This window comes from Furipterus horrens, unplaced genomic scaffold (genome assembly GCF_987537825.1).
Source record: "Furipterus horrens unplaced genomic scaffold, mFurHor1.1.pri manual_scaffold_6, whole genome shotgun sequence".
In the NCBI taxonomy this organism is placed as follows: Eukaryota; Metazoa; Chordata; class Mammalia; order Chiroptera; family Furipteridae; genus Furipterus; species Furipterus horrens.
The window spans coordinates 162,250,028-162,270,437 of record NW_028327176.1 but is presented as its reverse complement, the minus strand read 5'-3'; positions in this window follow the sequence as shown (position 1 = coordinate 162,270,437).

Sequence of the window (20,410 nt, the reverse complement as noted above, 5' to 3'; positions counted from 1 at the left end):
CAGGTGTACCGTTTTTTTTTCTTACCATACTTTTAACATATCTTTTTTATGTTTACATATGTTTATATATGCAAAAACTGCCTACAGTATTTAGTACATAACATGGTGCTCACTCAGGTTCTGATGCATCTCAGGGGATTGATAAATGAGTATTTCCTGAATAACTGTGAGCCCCCAAACAATATTGAAAGTTTATTATCAATAAAGAGATGTTTTTTAACATAAAGATGCCAGAATAAGTGTGTCTTCATTTCCTTCATCAGTCCTTTTACCAAAGCACTGTCACATTTCTTAGATGTAAAAAAATTGTCTAAAACTGTAGCAAGGTTTATTTATGCACATTGAAGCAAGTTTGTTATAGAATGCAAATATACAAATAACACTCTGTAAACCATTTTAATGAGAACCAGTGAAAAAATAGTAAACTCGATGAGTTCTCAGCTTTAAATTTCATGAATATCAAATGTGAAGATGTTGGCATTTATTTGTTAGTGATGTCACTTCACAGAATATTTGAGACACTTAATGAAGTACTTTAACAATAATAAAAATAGAGAGAGAGCCTCCAGAGATAATGCTAGTAGTCACGTTCTTTCTACAATATAGTGACCATGTTCTCAATGTTTTGTGTTCTAAAGTTAACTCAAAACCACAGAGAATTCTTTCTGATCAACTAAATTTATACTTGAGGAAGTAATGTAAAAAACAAAACAAAAACCAATCCATACTCTCTGCTGGTTTTGGTTATTGAGTATGATCTCAAACATAAATTAGCATTTAAATCTTGATTAAATAAATGGGTGTTGTTTTACTGGTTAGCAAACCTTTACTAGTCTTGGAGTTTAGTTCTTCAACTTAAAAGTTTGAAGTAGAGTAAAATAATATAAAAGCAAGAGTGATTGTTTGACTATGGGTTTTCTTCTCATCTTTTTTTTTTCTTTATTTAAAAAAATGGTTTAAATTGTTTTTTTTTTTTTTTTTCCCTCTTAATTCTGAACTTTAGAGTTGATGGTGGTCATTTAATTCAGAGAGACGTTTAAATGCAGACTGTATGAACTTCCACATTCCTAAGGGAGAGCTATGATTCTGTGAGAAATTCCCTTTTAAGGGCCATGAAGGCCAGTAGAAGCTCCAGGATTAGGACACAAGAATGACTTCCAGAGTGCACTCTGAGACAGACTACCTGGTCATGTTACCCTGGACAAGTTTCACAACCTCTCTAACTTTCATTTGAAACTGTAAAAAGAGAGAAATGCAATGTGTCTTCAATTCTGAGACATCACTAATTGTAAGATGATACACTATTAAGTTATATACAACTAAGAAAGCACAATTCAATAATCTGTCATTGTACGATACATCCTAACTTCAGAAATGTTAGAATGTTGGAAGAGGTGGGGAGATTGCATATTAGAATCCTTGAAATGCAATGAAGATATTAACCTCATTGAATAATTAGATGAATGAATGCATGTAAATGGTTAGCACAGCACAGAATGGAATAACTACCCAATAAATATTAGCTATGATCATTATTCATGTTATCCTCAGCTTGAGTAATGACTTGTCTTTGAGATGGAACACTAGCAAGGAGCAGGATAGAAGACTGAAGTGCAGACCATGTAAAATGAGGACCGATTCATATCTCTTGATTCTAAGGTCATTTAGAGCCATGCATGTATTCATTCTCTTATGGTTATGTGAATAGTGACAAGATTTAACTCTGAAGTAATTCTTTTTGTTTGAAGTAATTCTTATGTTTAGTTTCTATCACTATTGTTGTTCAAATGTTATTTTTTCTTCCTTTTCACTTATTTTCTGAAGCCTTCTATTTCAATGTTCTTAATGATGACAGATAAATTTTAAATGTTATTGTGATTTTTAAATAGATCCCAACTTATTCAGAAACAAAACTAATAAAAGAGAAGAATTAATTTAGGTATTATAATTCCAAAAATAACCAAATAACCACAACAGAAAACAATAATAAAACCCATAACAATACCCCTTCCCATTAAAATAAATCAGCTCTCCAAATTAATGGTGCTAGTTTTCTTGAATAGCTCATCTTTTTATTTAAAAATAAACTCCTTATATTCAAAGTGTTAAATATTTATAGTAATTTCTTCATTTTAATCAAACATGTAATGTTATAATACATTAGCTCTCTTTTTTAATATAACAATTTAAGAAAATGCATTTATGAAATCCAAAATTTATGGGAATCAGAGCATTTGGATTCAAGGTCTGCATCTTGATTGTGTTAGTAAATCTTTCTGAGGTTTTCTCCTTAATCTTTCTCTATATCTCACTTTAAAATTAAGGGTTTACAATGAGAAATATTATTTATCATATAAATGGCCCAAGGCCAGGTTTACATAAATATTTATTTAATGATTTGTCCATAATAGATCTCAGGCTTTAATATTTCATCTTGTAAAGATGAGTGCTATTTATTCCAGCTAAGAGAGTTCTTTTCCATTTTTTCAATGTTCAGAAGGTATCGCATGTATATGAGGCTTTGAGAATCCCAGACCAAGGAGGGAGGTGAATGCTTCCCACCCCGTGCTTACTTGCCAAATTCACTCTTTTGTTTTATCACGAGTGGGAACATTTGCTGATGGCCTCAAAGTTCTTTCCGTGGTGTTTTTGAAATGGTTGCTTTTTGCCCAAGAATTACTGTCACATTGGGGTTACAGTTCACCCTTGGCGTTAACAGTTCATTCACCCTTGGCGTTTCTCTTCTTCTTAAAGCCACTTAGCGGTTTCTTAGATAAATTGTTGTTCTAGTTCATCCAATGCCATTTGGGGAAGCCTGGAGGGCCACTGCCCCAGGAGAGTCACACACAGAGGGCCCTGCTTCTGCATCTATAAATTGGCTTCCTGAGCTGCTGGACATGTCAGTTGTGTTGATCCACTCTCAGATGTCACGGGCACCTGCTGAGTCTGACAGAGACTTTTTTGCAACTACACATGTGGGTCTGCCCTGTAAAGTCTTTATCATTTGTAGATTATTTCAGAGTGGCTACTAGCTGTGGTGTGATCCTGTCACACAGAGAGATTGGCCACATTTTCAGAGCACCAGGAAAGAGACACCTAGAAGCTTAACACCAATTTTCAAAAAAAAATTTTTTTAAATGGGACTCAAATAAATTTAATTATTGATCTGTGAAGTAAATAATCTGATAGAAATGCATCAGTTGACATTTTGGCATGGAAATTTAGGCACAATGAAAACCAGGCACACAAAAAATCTGATTTATCGTTATTTCCCTTGATAACTTGACAAAGTTAGAGGAAGTTTCATAAAACTACTTTCTGGGTTTCCTATGATATTTTCCCCATACTATAAAAAGTCAGTACTTGATAGTTTCAATATCAGTATTTACAGAAACAAAATTATTTAAATAGAAACACAGATCATGAAATAGACATTTTATATATGAAATACTTGAATACTTTTAAAACTCCTTGGAACAGAGATGCACTAAACATGTGGTAAGTATTAGATGTTAAAACTATCACTCATGAGTTGCTTTAGTGCTCCTCCTTCACATCCTGACCATTTATTTTTAAAACTTATACTTTGTGCTCATCTGAATCTCCTTTTAGGTTTAAACTAGAAAAATGCCCCCGCTATTTACAAAGTGGCTCCTCCCCTTTTTTTACAGATGTGTACAGTATGGAGTTACAAGGAAGGTCTCCTCTTAAGTCTTGTAGAAACTTCTTTGAGATTATTTAAATTCATTTAAAAATTATTTTAAATCTTTAAATTATATATATTTTTGTTACTCTCTTTTCCTCTCATCTCTGTTGTAAATAACCACCTACTTTTTTTTAATATATGAAATGTCAAACCTGCAAACATACTGCCAAACTGAGCAGAACCAAATAATAATCCATGATGGGTCATTTTTTTTAAATAATTTCTTCTATTATTTCTCCATTCTCCAAGTTTACATGACTTGTCTTACTTATTAGCTGCATTCTTTTAATAATATTGGTTTGATTCCATTATATTTTGTTCTAAGAATGTTTATAGTGTTAATCACCTTCCTAAACCATTACCATCTGTGGATGAATCACCATCCTCTGGCACTTTAGTACTAGCAGCTCCTCATTACATTTCATGTAACCTGTGCCCATGCCATTCAGACATATCTGTATTCCTTGTATTTGGATCACCAAACTCTTACCATCATCCTACTGTTCTCAGGGGCTATGTGCTTCATTCTTTTATTTATAATCACTCAGCATTCTTTCTCTTAGAAAAACAGAGTAAGTCAACAACCAATACCTGTTTTCCTTTCTCAGTGCTTAACTAATCACTTCCAACTATATATAATCTGTTTCTTTCTATATTTCTATCTTCTTAGGATTTCTTAACATGAATTTGCATTGCTCTCTTTTGAATCCTGGTGTATTTTCCAGATTCCTTCAAAGTAGCTGCAAGGGTAGTTTTTCATTTTTAGGATGCATTTGCCATCTACTTCTTCCTCACCAAGGTTATTTTACTGTCATGTCCCATTCCCACTTCTTTTTCTTGGAGAAGAGTCAACTCTCCCACCAAAATTTTGAGTGGGAAAGTAGAATTACCTCTTTTTACCACACTCTTTCCCTCTCCTTATTTAAATGGAAGGAATAACAATAAATAACAGTCACTGAAAAGCGAAGCTCTAAACTCATTATCCCCAGTCTTTTGCTTCCCTGAGAGGGTCTTAAAAATCTATTTACCATATGATATTTACTTCCAGAAGGCCGTAAAACTTCTTAAGATGCTACATACCTAGTTACTTGAAACTAAAGATGAATTTGTATCTATAACTATATATATAGATAAATGTGAAATAACTTAGGTAGAAAAAGAAAGAAAGAAAAATTTAAATTCCATTTAAATAAGACTTGCCATGTGGTTGGCAGGCAGAATATTTCTTCCATGAGTTTTTTTTTAAAGCATGAATGTATGTAGACCACATGTGTTTTCTTTATCACTTGAGAGTTAATATTATGCATACTAAAAAAGGTCTCCATATTCTGACACAGATTTTGTATGACAAATGAAGTTACACTATATATTGAGGGGGTTTTGCCCAAATACTAAAAGACATTAAAAACAATTTATCTTTACAAATGTTTTATTTTGTACAATCCTTTGACATATTACCTTACAGGTTTTCAAATCTGTAGGATGGAGTAGAGGTAGGTATTATTAACTCCCAATGTTTTAGATAGTGCAAGAAGCTCAAATCCTACAGGACTTGTTCAGTGTCACAAAGGAGGTGGAAAAGCTAGAGCTCGGACATGGTCTGCTACAGATAGTCTACAGCTCTCTCCACTCTGGGACTAGTATAGAATGCTGGCCTTTTAGATCATGTTCAAGTTTTAAGTCAGGATTCCCAGACGGAAACCCTTTCTTTGCCACTCACTAGCAATTTATGCTTTGGAAGAACGTGTAATCTCTCTTTGTTTCACTTTCTTCCATCATAAAATTAGCAGGTGTTTCTCAGTAGTTTCTCAGTTTTCTTTGGCTTTTGCAGTCTCAAATGCAACACCACTAGTAGTCTGCCTCTTAATACCAACAAATTTTGCCACTAGCCTCAGTTATATTTTCTTTATTCATTATTTTCATCCCTAACCTATACTATATAGATTCCATTTTGCTTTATTCCATTTCTTTCCCAGCTTCAGTTTTTGCTTGGGAGAGCTATTAAGGTTTATGGGGGGTGGAGGGACCCAAAATTTATTTACTAAAAATTGTGTATTTATTCTTACATGTTTAAACTTCAGTCAGCTTCAAAGCACTCTCCATTTGATGCAATACACCCATTGAGATGTTTTTCCACAGCTCAAAACAGTTTTCGAACTTGTCAAGTTTGATGTCTTTTAAGTGCTTCTGTTGTTTTTTGTTTCACCTCTTCCACATGGGTAAAACATTTCCCTTTGAGGACTTTTTCATTAGAGGAACAACAACAAAAAAAAGTCACTCAGGACTTCCAGCCAAGAAGGAGACTTAGACAGACACGCTGCACCTTCCTCCACAACTAAGAAGGAATACAGCTACCTCAAAACGAGAGACAGCCAGAAGTTCCAGAAAATCAAGATATATGGAAGTCCAACAAAAAAAGATATATAGAAGAAATACTCATCCAGACAGGTAGAAGGGGAGGAGCTGGGGTGGAGAGGATGCGGTGTGGTGGTGTCAGCAGCTGTGGGCCTGCAGAAAGTGCAGTCACACGTTTTAAAAAGTGGTGAGGGACACCTGGGGAGCACTCCCAGCACCAGACCAGACCACACAGCTCATAGTTCCAGGGAAAATAAAGCCTCATTGCTTCTGACTGTGCAAACCAGTAGGGGTTGGGGCGGAGGAAGAAACTGCCAGTCTCTAGCAGAGTCCACCTGTTTAAAGGGCCCCACGACCCTAGAACATCCGCAGACCCACCCACTCTGGGAACGATGGCCAGGGCAACAACGAGAGAGGTGCCAGTCCCATATGGAAATGGGAGAGGTTCCTGGAAAAGGGGTGAGTGCTGAGCATGCAGCATTGTTCCCTCAGACTCCTCCCCCCCACACAGCGCCACAATGTGATGAAACGGGTTGCCCTGTACTGACGAGGAACCTAAGACTCCATCCCTTAAACGTAACAGGTGCAACAGCTCTACCTAAGACACAGAGGCAAACAAACATAGGAGCCTGTCAAGATAAGGAGACAGAGAAGTATGGCCAAAAAGACAGAGTGAATCAAGGTTCCAGTGGGAGAACTAAGCGACAAGGAGATAACCAACCTAACAGATGAGGAGATAGCCAACCTAACAGACGTAGAGGTCAAAACACTGGTGATAAAGATGGTCACAGGCTTGACAGATATGCTTATGTATGGCAGACGCATAAAAGAAGAAGTAAAGGCTATGCTAAATGAAACAAAGGAAAATCCACACAAAACCAATGGTGAAGGGAAGGAAACTGGGGTTCAAGTCAATGATTTGGAACATAAGGAAGAAAAAAACAGTCAACCAGTGCAGAATGAGGAAACAAGAATTGAAAATAATAAGAGGCTTAGGAACCTCTGGGACAACTTTAAACATACCAACATCCGAATTTTAGCGTTGCCAGAAGGAAAAGAGGAAGAGCAAGAAATTGAAAGCTTAAGTGAAAAAATAATGAAGGAAAATATCCCAAATTTGGTGAAGGAAATAGACATATAAGTCCAGGAAGCACGGAGAGTCCCAAACAAGCTAGACTCAAGGAGGACCACACCAGGACACACCATAATTAAAATGCCAAGGATTCAAAATAAAGAGAGAATCTTTAAAGCAGCAAGAGAAAAGCAGAGAGTTACCTACCAAGGGATGCCTATAAGACTGTCAGCTGATTTCTCAAAAGAAACTTGGCAGGCAAGAAGGGATTGGCAGGAAGCATTCAATGTGATGAAAAGCAAGGACTTACAACCAAGATTACTCTATTTAGCAAAGCTATCATTTAGAATGGAAGGGCAGATGAAGTGTTTCCCAGACAAGGTAAAGCTAAAGGAATTCATCATCACCAAGCCATTATTATATGAAACGTCAAAGGGACTTACTTAAGAAAATGAAGAACAAAATTATGAACATTAAAATGACAACAAACTCACAGCTATCAACAACTGAATCTAAAAAAATAGAAAGAAAATCCAACTAACCATACCAGAATAGGAACAGAATCATAGGTATGAGGATCATTTGGAGGGTTATCAGCTGGGAGGGGGAAGGGGGAGAAATGGGGAAATGGTGCAGGGATAAAGAAGCATAATTGGTTGGTACAAAATAGACAGGGGGGAGTTAAGAATAATATAGGAAAGGGTGAAGGCAAAGAACTTGTATGCACAACCCATGGACATGAGCTAAGGGGGGTGAGATTAGTGGAGGGAAGGGGGTACTGGGCAGAGGGGAGCAAAGGGAAAAAATTGGGACTACTGTAACAACATAATCAATAAAATATACTTTAAAAAATGTCACTTGGGGTGAGATGTGGTGAATAGGAAGAGTCATGCCATTTTTGGACAAAAACTGCTGCAAACAGCACAGTGGGGGCGGGTGCACTCATAAATCACCCATGGTGAAATGGGCAAATGCGTTAAGAGTTTTTTAAAAAGTTTCTTTTTACTGAAGTTAATGCAGCCTCTCAAAACAACACCACCTAGTACACTGATCTGATACAGATGGGTTTCTAGAACACTGACATAACCAGGGTAGCCTGTACTACAAGGGGCCCACCTCCAGAAGATAATTCTGGTTTCTTGAGGTTCCCTCTCATATATCCACAGATACTTATTGAGTGTCTGTTGCATCAGATGATGTGCTAGGTACCCAAGGCTGCCTGTTTGAGCAAGGAATCATTCTTCCCCTCAGCCAAGAGACCACCATTCAGGTTTGCATCACATGAGCTCTGCCTTCCTCTCTTGTCTTCCCCAGGTCTGGGGTGTCAGAGCCTGCATTTTCTCTCACCACTCGCCCCTATCCAAAGCTTGATGGGCCCCATTAAATTCACTGTTAAGCAGAATCCTTCTCTCCATGAACTCAGCACAACTGCTGTCATTATCTTCTCCCTCCTCAGACTGTCTTCCGCATTTCCACTTCAGGATGTTTTCCATGTCCAATTTGTGATTCACAGTTTCCATCTTGTCATGCCAAACCACCTTTTTTTTTTTTTTTTCCTAAAAAGGTGTTTCTACCGAGCCCAGGAGAGATGGAGAGCAGCTCGCAAACATGAGCAAAGGGGAAACTAGGCATCACAGCGATGCTGATCAGCCTATTATCTGGTCACCTTGGCCATGTGGAGCAGTTTAAAGTAAGAAAAAGAATTCCCCATGAAAAGTGCATGCAAAGGACACAAGCTTCTGAGAACTTGAGTTCAAGTGTCAGTTCTGACAGTCTCTTTCTGAATGATCTTGCTGCAAATAAATTAAGCTTCTTGTAATGTAGAAGTGCTAACAATAAACATTTTAAATTCCTTCTTATAATGCAGTTCAATCAAGCTAATTCATGTGGACAGGCTTTGTGAGGCTTCATGAAGTGAGCTAAAGATAGGCGTTTCTGAGTGCCGCATGGGATGCTGAGCATCTGGGAGATGAAGGAAGAAGCAGGAGATGGAAGAGAGATTCTAAAACAAGGTGAAAGGGGCATAAAGACCAATTCTGCATATTCTGTAGTTTTGCACAGGACCCTTTCACAGCCCATGGCCACTGCCTTACAGCCACTGCCTGAATGAAGAGGTCCAGATGCATCAAGGCTGAGAGCTCCACCTTTTCCCAGTGAGGACAGGTACATGGCTGGGAGCTCACAGCAACAACCTAATTCATGCTTATATTAAAGAGAATTCTCTTGTCCTGAATCTCCATTCAATTCCATATCTTCTCCAGTAAAAAGAAAAAAAAGAATGGAGGGTTAGTCACATAACTCAAGTTCAGTCTCTCCTTCTGATTATGAGGTTGTACATGGGGAGTCCTAAGTTCAAAAGAACCTTCAGGAGAACCGTCCGAGTGGAATGCAGCGAATGCACCATGCTTCTTGGACTTCCTTTATCCTCCACCTTTTGCCTCCTCTCCCTCATCACTATCTTCTACCTCTGAGTCCTTCCCTTTTTTATCTACAGTGGTTGTTCTTGGAGAACTTGAATGTGGTTGTCTTTGGAGAACTTTAATATGGTTGTCCTTTTATCCACTTCTTTATTCTCTGGTTCTTTCCACTGAGTCTGCCATTCCTTGCTAGAGGGAATGTATTTTTTGGTGACTATTCACCTCATAACAAGATACTTAGTTTCTTTATGTCCACAGAAGTTGGATGTGTTTGCCCTCCTACCTCCAAAAATTTCTTTGGCAAGGCACTTTTTCTGGCCTCTACTACTGCACGTCCTCTTCACTGTTATATTTTCCTGACTGAAACTAACAAGAGTCTCACTCATCTAATTTACAACTTTGCTGCATTCCTTTAGCCCTTTCTGGCAACCAATTGATTTCTGAGTACTCTGGACGCAGGACATTTTTATCTGTGACCTACTTATAATAATAGTACTGCAAAATCAAGTCAGAAGGTCTCTTTCTTTTCCAGAAATGTTGTCCAAAATCATCATCTGTTACCCTTCTCTTAAAACTTACCTCATATGCGCTCACTCACAACCTTTTTCTGGCGGTGGAAAGGTTTTTGAAATTACATCAGGTGCCAGCACGTACAACCCAAGTTCCTACATTATTGTGTGTGTGGAGGTGTTGCCTGCCTCTTTCTTCAGGCTCTCTTGTATTTTATAGAACAATGGAGCTTCTTTCTCCCTTTGTAACATTAAATAGGTCTTTCTTTCTCTTTGTTCATCTTATTTTCTTTCTGGGATTTTAGAGAAATCAACTTGCTGAGCATCAGCTGTTAATCAGCCCCTACTGTGTAAAAGGCATAGTTCTCAGGGTTGAGAAGTAGATATCTAAGACATAGTCCTGCCCTCTAGAAAATTATAATTAGTCGTGGAATCAGGTCAGGAATAAATCATGTAATGTACTAAGTAGAGTACTGAATTGGAATCCAGATGCCCTGGGGTCCATTCTGGTTTTATTTCCAACTTAATGTTGAGGCCTTGATGAAGGATTACTTCTGTGTAGCCTAATCGCCAACCCAGGAACAAAGGATTTGTGAGGTTGACCTGGGTTCAAGAGAATTGCAATGCACCTGGGGATTGTTAAACAAAATAAAAGTGGAAACAAGATTAGAGGAATCTATGTTTTAAAGCATAAATAATCTTAAGACCATCAGTAAATGAACTGTTCCTGCTTGATTTAATTATGTATCTGTTTTTTCATTTTATCAAGATCCTGAAGGATTGTCTATAGTTTATTAGTAAATATATATAGTATGTTTACAGTTGTAAGTCTACAAAACACAGTTTATTCTTTTATTATTATTTATTAATTATTGTATTATTTTCCATATGAGCAACAGTAAACTTATTTTTGCCCTACCCTGTATACAAATGTGAAATAATCATATTAAAAAATCTATATGAATGCGTGTACTGTATGTATGCTTATTTCCACATTTGAAAGTAATTAACAAGGTTTTGTTCTTTAAAATTGATCATTCAGAACACTCGCCTTCTCCCAGGTGGTGGGAGTCATAGATCTTTTGCTGCCTCCCCTCTGGTTTATGTCCTGAAGGGCATCTGAGTATTGATGAAAAGGGGAAATTGAGCGACAGGGCAATCAAAAGGGGACTGCCTGAGGTAAGAGAGCCAGTAGGGCCAGAGCCAGGAATAGCCCTCAGCAGGATTCCTGAGCAATAGATAATCAAGCAGCGTGACCCAGGCAGGCTTCCCGATAGCGGCTGGAGGTCTTATCAGTCCTCATGCCCTCCATCCTCTCCTGCAAGAGGTGTTGTGGGCAGCTGGAGGAAGGCAGGCAACCCAAGGCCTGCAGAGGTGGAAGCAGAGGCTGCACTCTCATCAGGGTAGAAGTGAGCCCTGGCTGTTCCTCTTTCTTCTGTTTGTCCTTGACTGGGTTTGCCCTTGTCAGGAACCTTCCGACACCCCTACTGCTGGTTCTTTGCCCAAAAGCAGTGGGAGGTGTACCAGTCAGCCTGGTGGGAAGACTGGACAGACGCGCGCCTCCTTTTCAGCCCTCGCTGCCTCATCATTCACCGACTGATAGATGCATTGTTTTCGGGAGAGGCAGCAGCTGGACCGCCCCCCCACCCCCTGCAAGCCCCCTCCCTGCAGCCCAAGCCGGGCGCACAGCGCAGTGGCCCACCCTGCACAGCCAGGAGTGTCTGGGGTGGCGTGAATGAAGCTGGCTGTCACTGCAGGGCGCTTTTATATTTATTGCCATGACGGGGAAGGCTTGAGCTGTCTCTCGGGGCCGGAAAGAGCAGGGTCGTCGGAGGGAGTGAGAAAGCCAATGCGCCAGCAGATAAAGCGCGGGCGCCTGAGACGCTTCACGGGGCTGGGGGACTTGGTCTCTGCATCCTCCCTGTCGCTAAGGGACAAAGACGACCGGATTGTTTTTGGAACTTCCAAATCACCTCGTTTGTCATACTGCAAGGAAACAATTGGCCCCTCCGTGGTGGAATCTGCAGAGTTTCCTCCTGGCAGGAGCTTTACAGAGTGTGACTCACTTTTCCTGGGCGGGAAGGGAAAAGGCCCCTGAGTGAACGAAATTTAATTAACTTTTAAAAGATGGATGCTTAATTTGTATTACTCACGTGCATTGCCAAATGCCTGCTGAACTTCCCTCTTCCAGTCATTTAAAATAAGATGTCAAAATTGAACTTGGATTCACTGCTCAACTTATTGTAGTCAATAAATTATCACCATAGTCATCATCTTGGTTTGCAGATCTGATGTTCTCTGGACTTTGCCCTGTAAGTCATCTGGCATATCCCACCAGCTAAGAAATCCTGTCCCTTCCTCCTTTACACCATCTTTTGCAGAAATTTTTTTCCGTGGTGTTTTCAGGAACACTGCCATCCTAGTTCAGGCAATAACCTTTCCTCTCTTCCTACCATAGCCATGGTCACACTCCAGATTGCCGGCCCCCTAGTCCAGGAGACTCAGTGCTACTATAACGTCATATGATCATCTCAAAGACGTTAAATGACTCCCTATTCTACAGCTCCTTGGTGAGACACTCAAGACTTTGCAAGACTTTTATTTGTCCACATTATTTGCTCCCTTTCTAATCAAACTCCTTCTTTCAATCAAAATAATCTATCAAGCATTCCCTGAAAATGCTTCATGCTTTTTCTGCCTATGTATTGTGTCTAAGACGCCTTCACCTGTATTGTGGTCCATTCTTCAAAATCCAGATGAAGTATCTATTTTATTATGAATAACTTTTTAGAGAAAAAGAAAGATTTCGCTTCTCAAGACACCAAACACTTGTTTGTATTAGTCGTGGGCAATTATTTATTATACATTGCTAGTAATTTGTCTGCATATCTTGTCTCTCTGTATCTCCTCTGACCTAAGCTGGGAAAGATGGGCAAAATGATTAGATCTGCAACCTTGAAGGTGCCCTTTAGGCGCCTGTGGATTATCCAATAGTGTTTTGACACTATTCATTTATTAATAATCTACTTAGAGTAAAATGCCGAAGTGCCAAAGGAACAGCCACATCTCTTTGCTAAGCTCCTTCCAGTGCTGACCCTACCATGCATCCTACCACCCCTACTTCTGACCAAGGGCACATATTTGTGTATCTGTAGCCATGGAAGACCTTACGAGATCAGCTAATGTTTGACTATTGGGCTTAGTAGTGCTATGCAGAAGCCAAATGAACTAAACAAGCCCAAGTAGCAAGGGTTTGTAATATAGTCTACTTAAAATGTCTACTTAAATCTTAAAGTAGAACCATTAAAGGATATTTAAAAATCTTTTCAGCTATTAAATTTTATTTAGTACAAGTCATGAAAACACATGTCTCCATATGAACTTGTCAAGCAACATTTCCAAAGTGTGAAGTTCTCTTAGAAATGTTCTTTATGGCTTAATGTACTTGCCCAAAGTCAAATTAAGGCAAAATCTCAACATCTTTCTTCAAAAGGCATTAATAACCAGAAGATGCTGCCAACTTGAGTGACCTTAAAAAAGGTCTAGAAACAATTCCAGTGAAATGTGGGTTTCACCCACACCACCAAGCAATGCTCCAGACATGAGCTGGATGTCCTACAATTCAACTCAATTCTAACACTATTTACTCCCAGATAATTTCAGAATCCACAGGTGAAGAACTCAGTTTCACAAGAACCCCAGCCCCCCTATACTTCAAATGCAAGTCCAAGTTGTTACCTATACTTCTTGACTAACTGGCTATAAGTCAGAGATTCCCATAATGCTCTTTTTGAGTTTGATTAATTTGCTAGAGTGGCTCACAGAACTTAGAAAATTCACTTACTATATTACCACTTTATTACAAAAGGTATTAAAGGATATGCATCAGTAGACAGATGAAGAGATACATAGGGTGAGGTCCCGAACATAGGAGTTTCTGTCCTTGTGTGGTTTGAGGTTCAGCATGATATCACATGAAAGCATTCTGGTTCTCCAATCTGGAAGCTCTCTGAACCCCATTCTTTCGGGTTTTTTTACAAAAGCTTTATTACATAGGCATCATTTATTAAATCATTGGCCTTTGGTGATTGATTCAACTTCTGACCCTTCTCCTCTCCCAGGAAACTTGGGTGGGACTGAAAGTTCCAACACTCTAACCACATGGTTGGTTCTCCTGGTAACAAACCTCCATCTTTAGAGGGGTTCCAAAAGTTACCTTATTAATATAACATAAGAAACACATTTAAGTTCTCACCACTTAGGAAATTGCAAGGGTTTTGGAAGCTGTGAACCAGGCACTGTGGATGAAGACCAAGTACATATGAGAACTGTATCTTGTAAGTCACAATAGCACTTACCTTAAAGAGTATTATTTCTGAGTTTAGGTTATCAGTGTGCCTTTAGGACATGTGGAGTGGAAGGTCAAAGCTGAGCAAAGTGTGAAGGAAAAAGAACCAAGGCAACCCAATACACAATAGTGATGACCATGGCCTCAGAGCCAACTGATGTGTGACTGATTCATGGAAAGGGTGAACTATGAGCGAGAAATTGAAGGAAAGGTGAAACTAGATAAAATAGAGAAATATGCTCAGAGAACCCAGCAGGTAGGGGTGCATTGCTAGAGAAGAGGGCATGGCTTGGGATATAGAAAGGGATCTGAAAATCAAGTTAGAGTCAAATAAAAAGAAAACATTGGAATGGACACTAGATTATCTTAACTTCATTGAGCAATAAGCAATAATAAAGCCTTATGAGAAGAGACATGATCGCTTTCAATGGCAGCTCAGCCCCCTTCCCTTGATGATCATTCACAAAAGTGTATGAAGAGAGACATGAATTAAATTGACGTGCCAAATTTTAAGACGACATCTCTGTTCTTTTGAAATATGGGATTTTGTTTGAAGCTTTGATTATTAAAAAAATTCTCATTTTAGTAAAATCAAGTAGCAGTGTGTTGTATGAAATAACGCATTCTATGTCTCAGAGTTGATGCTGTTAACAGGTAGGTATACTTCCAAACTGTTCCTCTGCATAAATATATATGTATATATTCATATATTCAAATATATATATTCAAACTCTGCCTCAGTCAAAATAATCCATCAAAAATCCCCTGAAAATACCTCATATGTTTTCTGCCTAAGATAATATATATAATATATGTATATAATTTGCATGAAATAGAATCACACTATACATCTTGTTCTGCAACTTGCTTTTACACTTTTAAAATACAAAGGACAATTTTGTATGCTTATAATAAAGATTTTGCTGTCATAAAAATAATGAAGGAATGGCATTCTGTTGAATGAATGTACCATAATTTATTTAATTTCACATTAAGGTAATGCTTTCCTAGGTGTTGCTTTCTTTTCAACATCAGGAAAAGTTTAAAATACGTATGCTCTTTTCAGTAATAAAAAAATCATAAGAGCGGTCAAGTTTGTATCTCTATTAGAGCTTTTATTTTTTATTCCATGAATAAAATAATAAAATGAGTAAAAATGCATACATTTGAAAAACAGTTGAGGGTATGGTTTAAAACGTAAACATTAATAACCATAAATAGATATAATTGAATATTTAAATTTTTTTATTATACTTCACTTTTAGTATTATTTGGTGTTAGTTTCAGCTTTATAGCATACTGGTTAGACAATAAAATACTTTTCAAAGTACAACTCCTGCTATTTCCAGTACCCAACTGGAACCATACATAGTTATTACAATATTGTTGACTATATTTTGTACCGTGTACTTTATATCCCCATCACTGTTTTGTAACTACCAATCTGTATTTCCCAATCCCTTTATTTTTTTCAAATTTTATAATTTTTTGAAGCTAAGTTACTTGAGAAAAAGTTGGTTAAAAAGTGGTAAAATCACTTCAGGATAAACAAACATTCAAAAATATATAAAGTAATGTTGAGAAATATTTCTGTTTAACCAGTGAGCTTTTAAACAATTTACCTTTAGCCACAGACTGACTTTTAAAGAACTTCATAAACCCTAAATACTGAGCAAAGCAAATGTAGCTGACTGAAGATTAGTAGTGTTTTGCTTAATAAAGCTTTTTTAAAAATCTCTTGTGCTATCATTTTATGATTATAAGTAGTCCTTCCTTACCTTCTACCTGACAACTGACAGCTATATAATTATGTGGTAAATAACACTAGGGTTTTTCTTATTTTTTAGTAAAGTTTTTTTTTAAATGTATTGGGGTCACTGGGTTTTTTTTCACCCAGCATATGCCCTTGAGACCCATCCAAACTGCTGCATATATCAATAGTTTGTCCCTTTTTATTGCTGAGCAGTAGTCCATGGTATGTATATGCCTTAGTTTGTTTAACCATTCACCCATTAAAGGACACTATGGTTTTCCTAGTTATGAGCTATAAATAAAGCTGCTATAAGCAGTCAAAAAAAAAAAAAAACTTCTAAAAAGAGATTAGAAGATTAAGGACTTCCTCAGGAGTTACAAAAATGATTAAAACACCCTAAATTATTTTTTTTTTTTTTGAGGCTGGGTGTCATTTTTAATTTTTTTATTGTTTATGCTGCTACAGTTGTTCCAATTATCTCCCCTTCACCCCCTCTACCCAGCCCAATCCCCCTTCCATAATCAATCCCTACCCTTTTGTCCATGTCTATGGGTCCTTCATATATGTGCACTGACTAATCCCTTCACCTTTCAAACAGTCCCCACCTCACTCTTCCCCTCTTACCACTGTCAGTCTATTTTATGATTCTACACCTCTGGTTCTATTTTGCTTATTAGTTTATTTTGTTTATTAGATTCCTCTTATAAGTGAAATCATATGGTATTTGTCTTTCACCAACTGGCTTATTTCACTTAGCATGATAATCTCTAGTTCCATCCCTGCTATCGCAAAAGGTAGGAGTTCTTTCTTTCTTTCTGCTGCATAGTACTGCATTGTGTAAATGTACCACAGTTTTTTGATCCACTCATCTACAGATGGGCACTTGGGCTGTTTCCAGCACTTAGCTATTGTACATAGCACTGCCATGAACATAGGGGCACATAGGTTCTTTTGAATTGTTGTTTCAGGATTCTTTGGATATATTCCCAGCAGTGGAATTGCTAGGTCAAAATGTAGTTCCATTTTTAGTTTTTTTGGGGAAATTCCATACTGTTTTCCACAGTGGCTGCACTAGTTTGCATTCCCACCAACATTGCACTAGGGTTCCCTTTTCTCCACATCCTTGCCAGCCTTGTTTGTTTATGTGTTAATGATAGCTATTTTAAAAGGAAAACATCCTAAAATTTTTATCAATGACCCAAAAGGCATAGAATATTCATTATGGAAAATTATAAGTTTGTGAAAAAATGGAAATTATAATTATTCAATTTGATTAGCTTATCAGCTTCTTTTTTTAACCAGTTAAAAAAAGAATACAGTTTGCTTTAGATGCAATTTTCCAGAACCTCATCATTTACCTGTTTGGGAGGAGAGAGGGAGCATCTCTGAAGTGATTGCTCAGATCATAACATCTCATTGTGGTTACCATATGCTCTGAAAACTGGTACAGAGAAACCCTGACACATATTCCACTTACCAGTGTGCTGGAATAACAAACTAGACATTGGGCATAGTCTGTGTCTCAGCTCTACATACAGATGTTCCAAAAGACATAAATGCAATATGTACTGCTTGAAAGGGAGATAATGTTTATTGTATGGAAGTAAGGATGTACATATGATAAACTAATTCTTCTCCTCTTTCTTAAGAATTAGAATACTATATAATGAATTGTCATTATATTGGTCTGTAAAAAGGATTAATTCCTTTTACAATATTTCTCTTTTAAAACTAAAGCCACAGTGTCATCTTAAATCATCACTTTCTCCTGATTCTTTTTGTTTTCTTCATCTCAGAATGTGTCCCACCAGGCAAGCAGAACTAGATTATACCTAAACAAATTGAACTCCTATAACAAAGGCTGCAGTACCACTTCACACCCACCAGAATGGCTGTAATAGAAAAGACAGATAATAACAACTGGCGGTGACTATGTGCAGAAACTATAACTCTCAGCTATTGCTGATGAAAATGTAAATTTGTGTAGACACTTTGGAAAACAGTTTGACAGTTTCTAAAAGTTAAATTCAGATTTACCATATGATCCAGCAATTTCACTCTTACATCCCAACCCAAGAAAAATGCGAACATATGTCCACATAATAGTTGCACATTAATGTTCATAGCAGCACTATTCACATGAGTCAAAAAGTGGAATCATCTAATGTCAATTACTGATAAATGGATATATAAAAGTGGTACATCCATACAATGGAATACTATTCAGTAAGAAAAAGAGACAAACTGCTTACAGATGCTACAGCGTAGATAAAAGTTAAAAACATCTTGAGTGAAAGAAGCCAGACACAAACGAAAACAAAATGTATGTATGATTTCATTTACATGAATGTTCAGTAAAGGCAAATTCATACAGACAGAAAGTAGATTAGTGGTTGCCTGGAGTTGGAAATGGGGAGTGGTTGCTAATAGACAGGTGGGCTATTTGGGAGCAAAAGTTGTTGGAAATGATCTAAAATCGGATTGTGGTGATGATTGCACAACTCTGTAAATTGTACTTAAAACAAGTTGACTGATTGTTTGCCAATTATAATTCCTAAAGCTGAAAGAAAAGGGGGAAAGAAAGAAAAAATGGAAGAAAGGAGGAAGGAAAGAAGGAAGGAAGAAAGAAAAAGAGGAAGGAAGGAAGGAGGGAAAGAAGAAAGGAAGGAAGGGAGGGAGGAAGGAAAGAAGGGAAAGAGGGAGGGAGGGGGAAAGAAGGAAGAGAAAAAGGAGAGAGGGCAGGAGGGAGACGCTGCAATAAAACAGCTCTCTAAGCTGGAAAGCTTTGCCTTGTATGCATCATGTACAATACACTGAACAACACAGTGTCCCCACTGCTCTCTGATTTCTGGAAGACAAGCGAGTTTCACATAGTGCTGAGGAAGTTCACGGTCTGCAAAGGGTGGAAAAAACAATCTTTCCTTTTGTCTATTTTTGTTAAAGTAGCAGAAGCTATTTCTTCTTTCCTGGGCTGATAATTTTATCCCTCGTGACCTGTCTTTATCCTCAGAGAAGGAAGCCTTTTAATTTGAGCCATGAAGATGAAGAGGTACTTGTAGCTCTCCCCTTCTCTCTTCGTCAGCACGCAGCCCCTCTGTTACCACATCTCCTCTCACTTGCTTCTGGCGTTAATCTTGCCAGTAAATGGCAAGAGAGGACAGAAGAATTAGCTGTTGGGCTGGTGACCTGACACAACAGGCTGACCCAGGGGTCTGGGAGCCGTTTATTTATTTGATACCATTTCCTCAGAACTGGCAGGCAGCCCTTCCTTCTGAAACCACTCCCGGGCCACCAGCATACTCTGACACCGAGTGTGCATAGCTGGGAGGAGGCCAGACCCGACCTGTGTGCTTAGGATGTGTCATCCCAGAAACACACCCAGGGTGGTGTGGGTGATCTGTTTCCCAGTGGGGTGAACCTCACAGAACCCTGCCCCAATGCTGCTTCTACTGCTGGGAGAAAGAAAAAAGGAAACATACCATTGAGCACATGAGAGGTCAGGGCTCGCATCTTTCTCAGAGCCAACAAAACCAGTAAAGAAATAATGTGTCTGGGTGTCCTTGGAGTTAAAACACACACACTTGTCCAGGTCTATGTAATGACGAGCTCACTCTCCATAGCTGCATCCTGTGCATGTGAAAACTTCCAGTAGAATGTAATGCAGTGGATGTGCCAACAATGTTACCTTCCAGTCAGAGTGATGTTTTCTATTTTGAAGAACAATTGCCAAGAGGATGTTTTTCTTTTTGGGCAGCAAGTCAAATATCAGACTGAGTATGTTTAGGTTGGGGAAGGGGGGCTGAGCAGGGAGGGTGTCAGTCTATTTCTAAATAAATAGCTGTTTGCTTTGTTATCTTTTGAACCAAATATAGAGATTTCTTTAAAGATACATACACTGACACTTTGTGAATGTGGTGAGCTCAGTAGTTAGTGGGAACTTAACCTGATGCCCACTCCCAGGGGAAGACACTCCTGAGTGAGTCAGCAGCCCATGAATGCTGGTACATTCAAAGCAATCACAACCTAGTGTGGTGCATCCTATAGAGAGATGTGCTTAAGTTGCATTGGGAGCACACAGGATGTGTGCCTAACCCAGGTACAGAGGGTCACACCAGTCTTCCTGAAAGAAAGAAAGTATGATAAGTCCCATCGCATCAAGATATACTCACGTAACTCCAGCCTTTATAAGAATCACCATTATTTGCTCTACATATTTTTTCAGCTAGTGACTCATATCTATGATCCTCTGC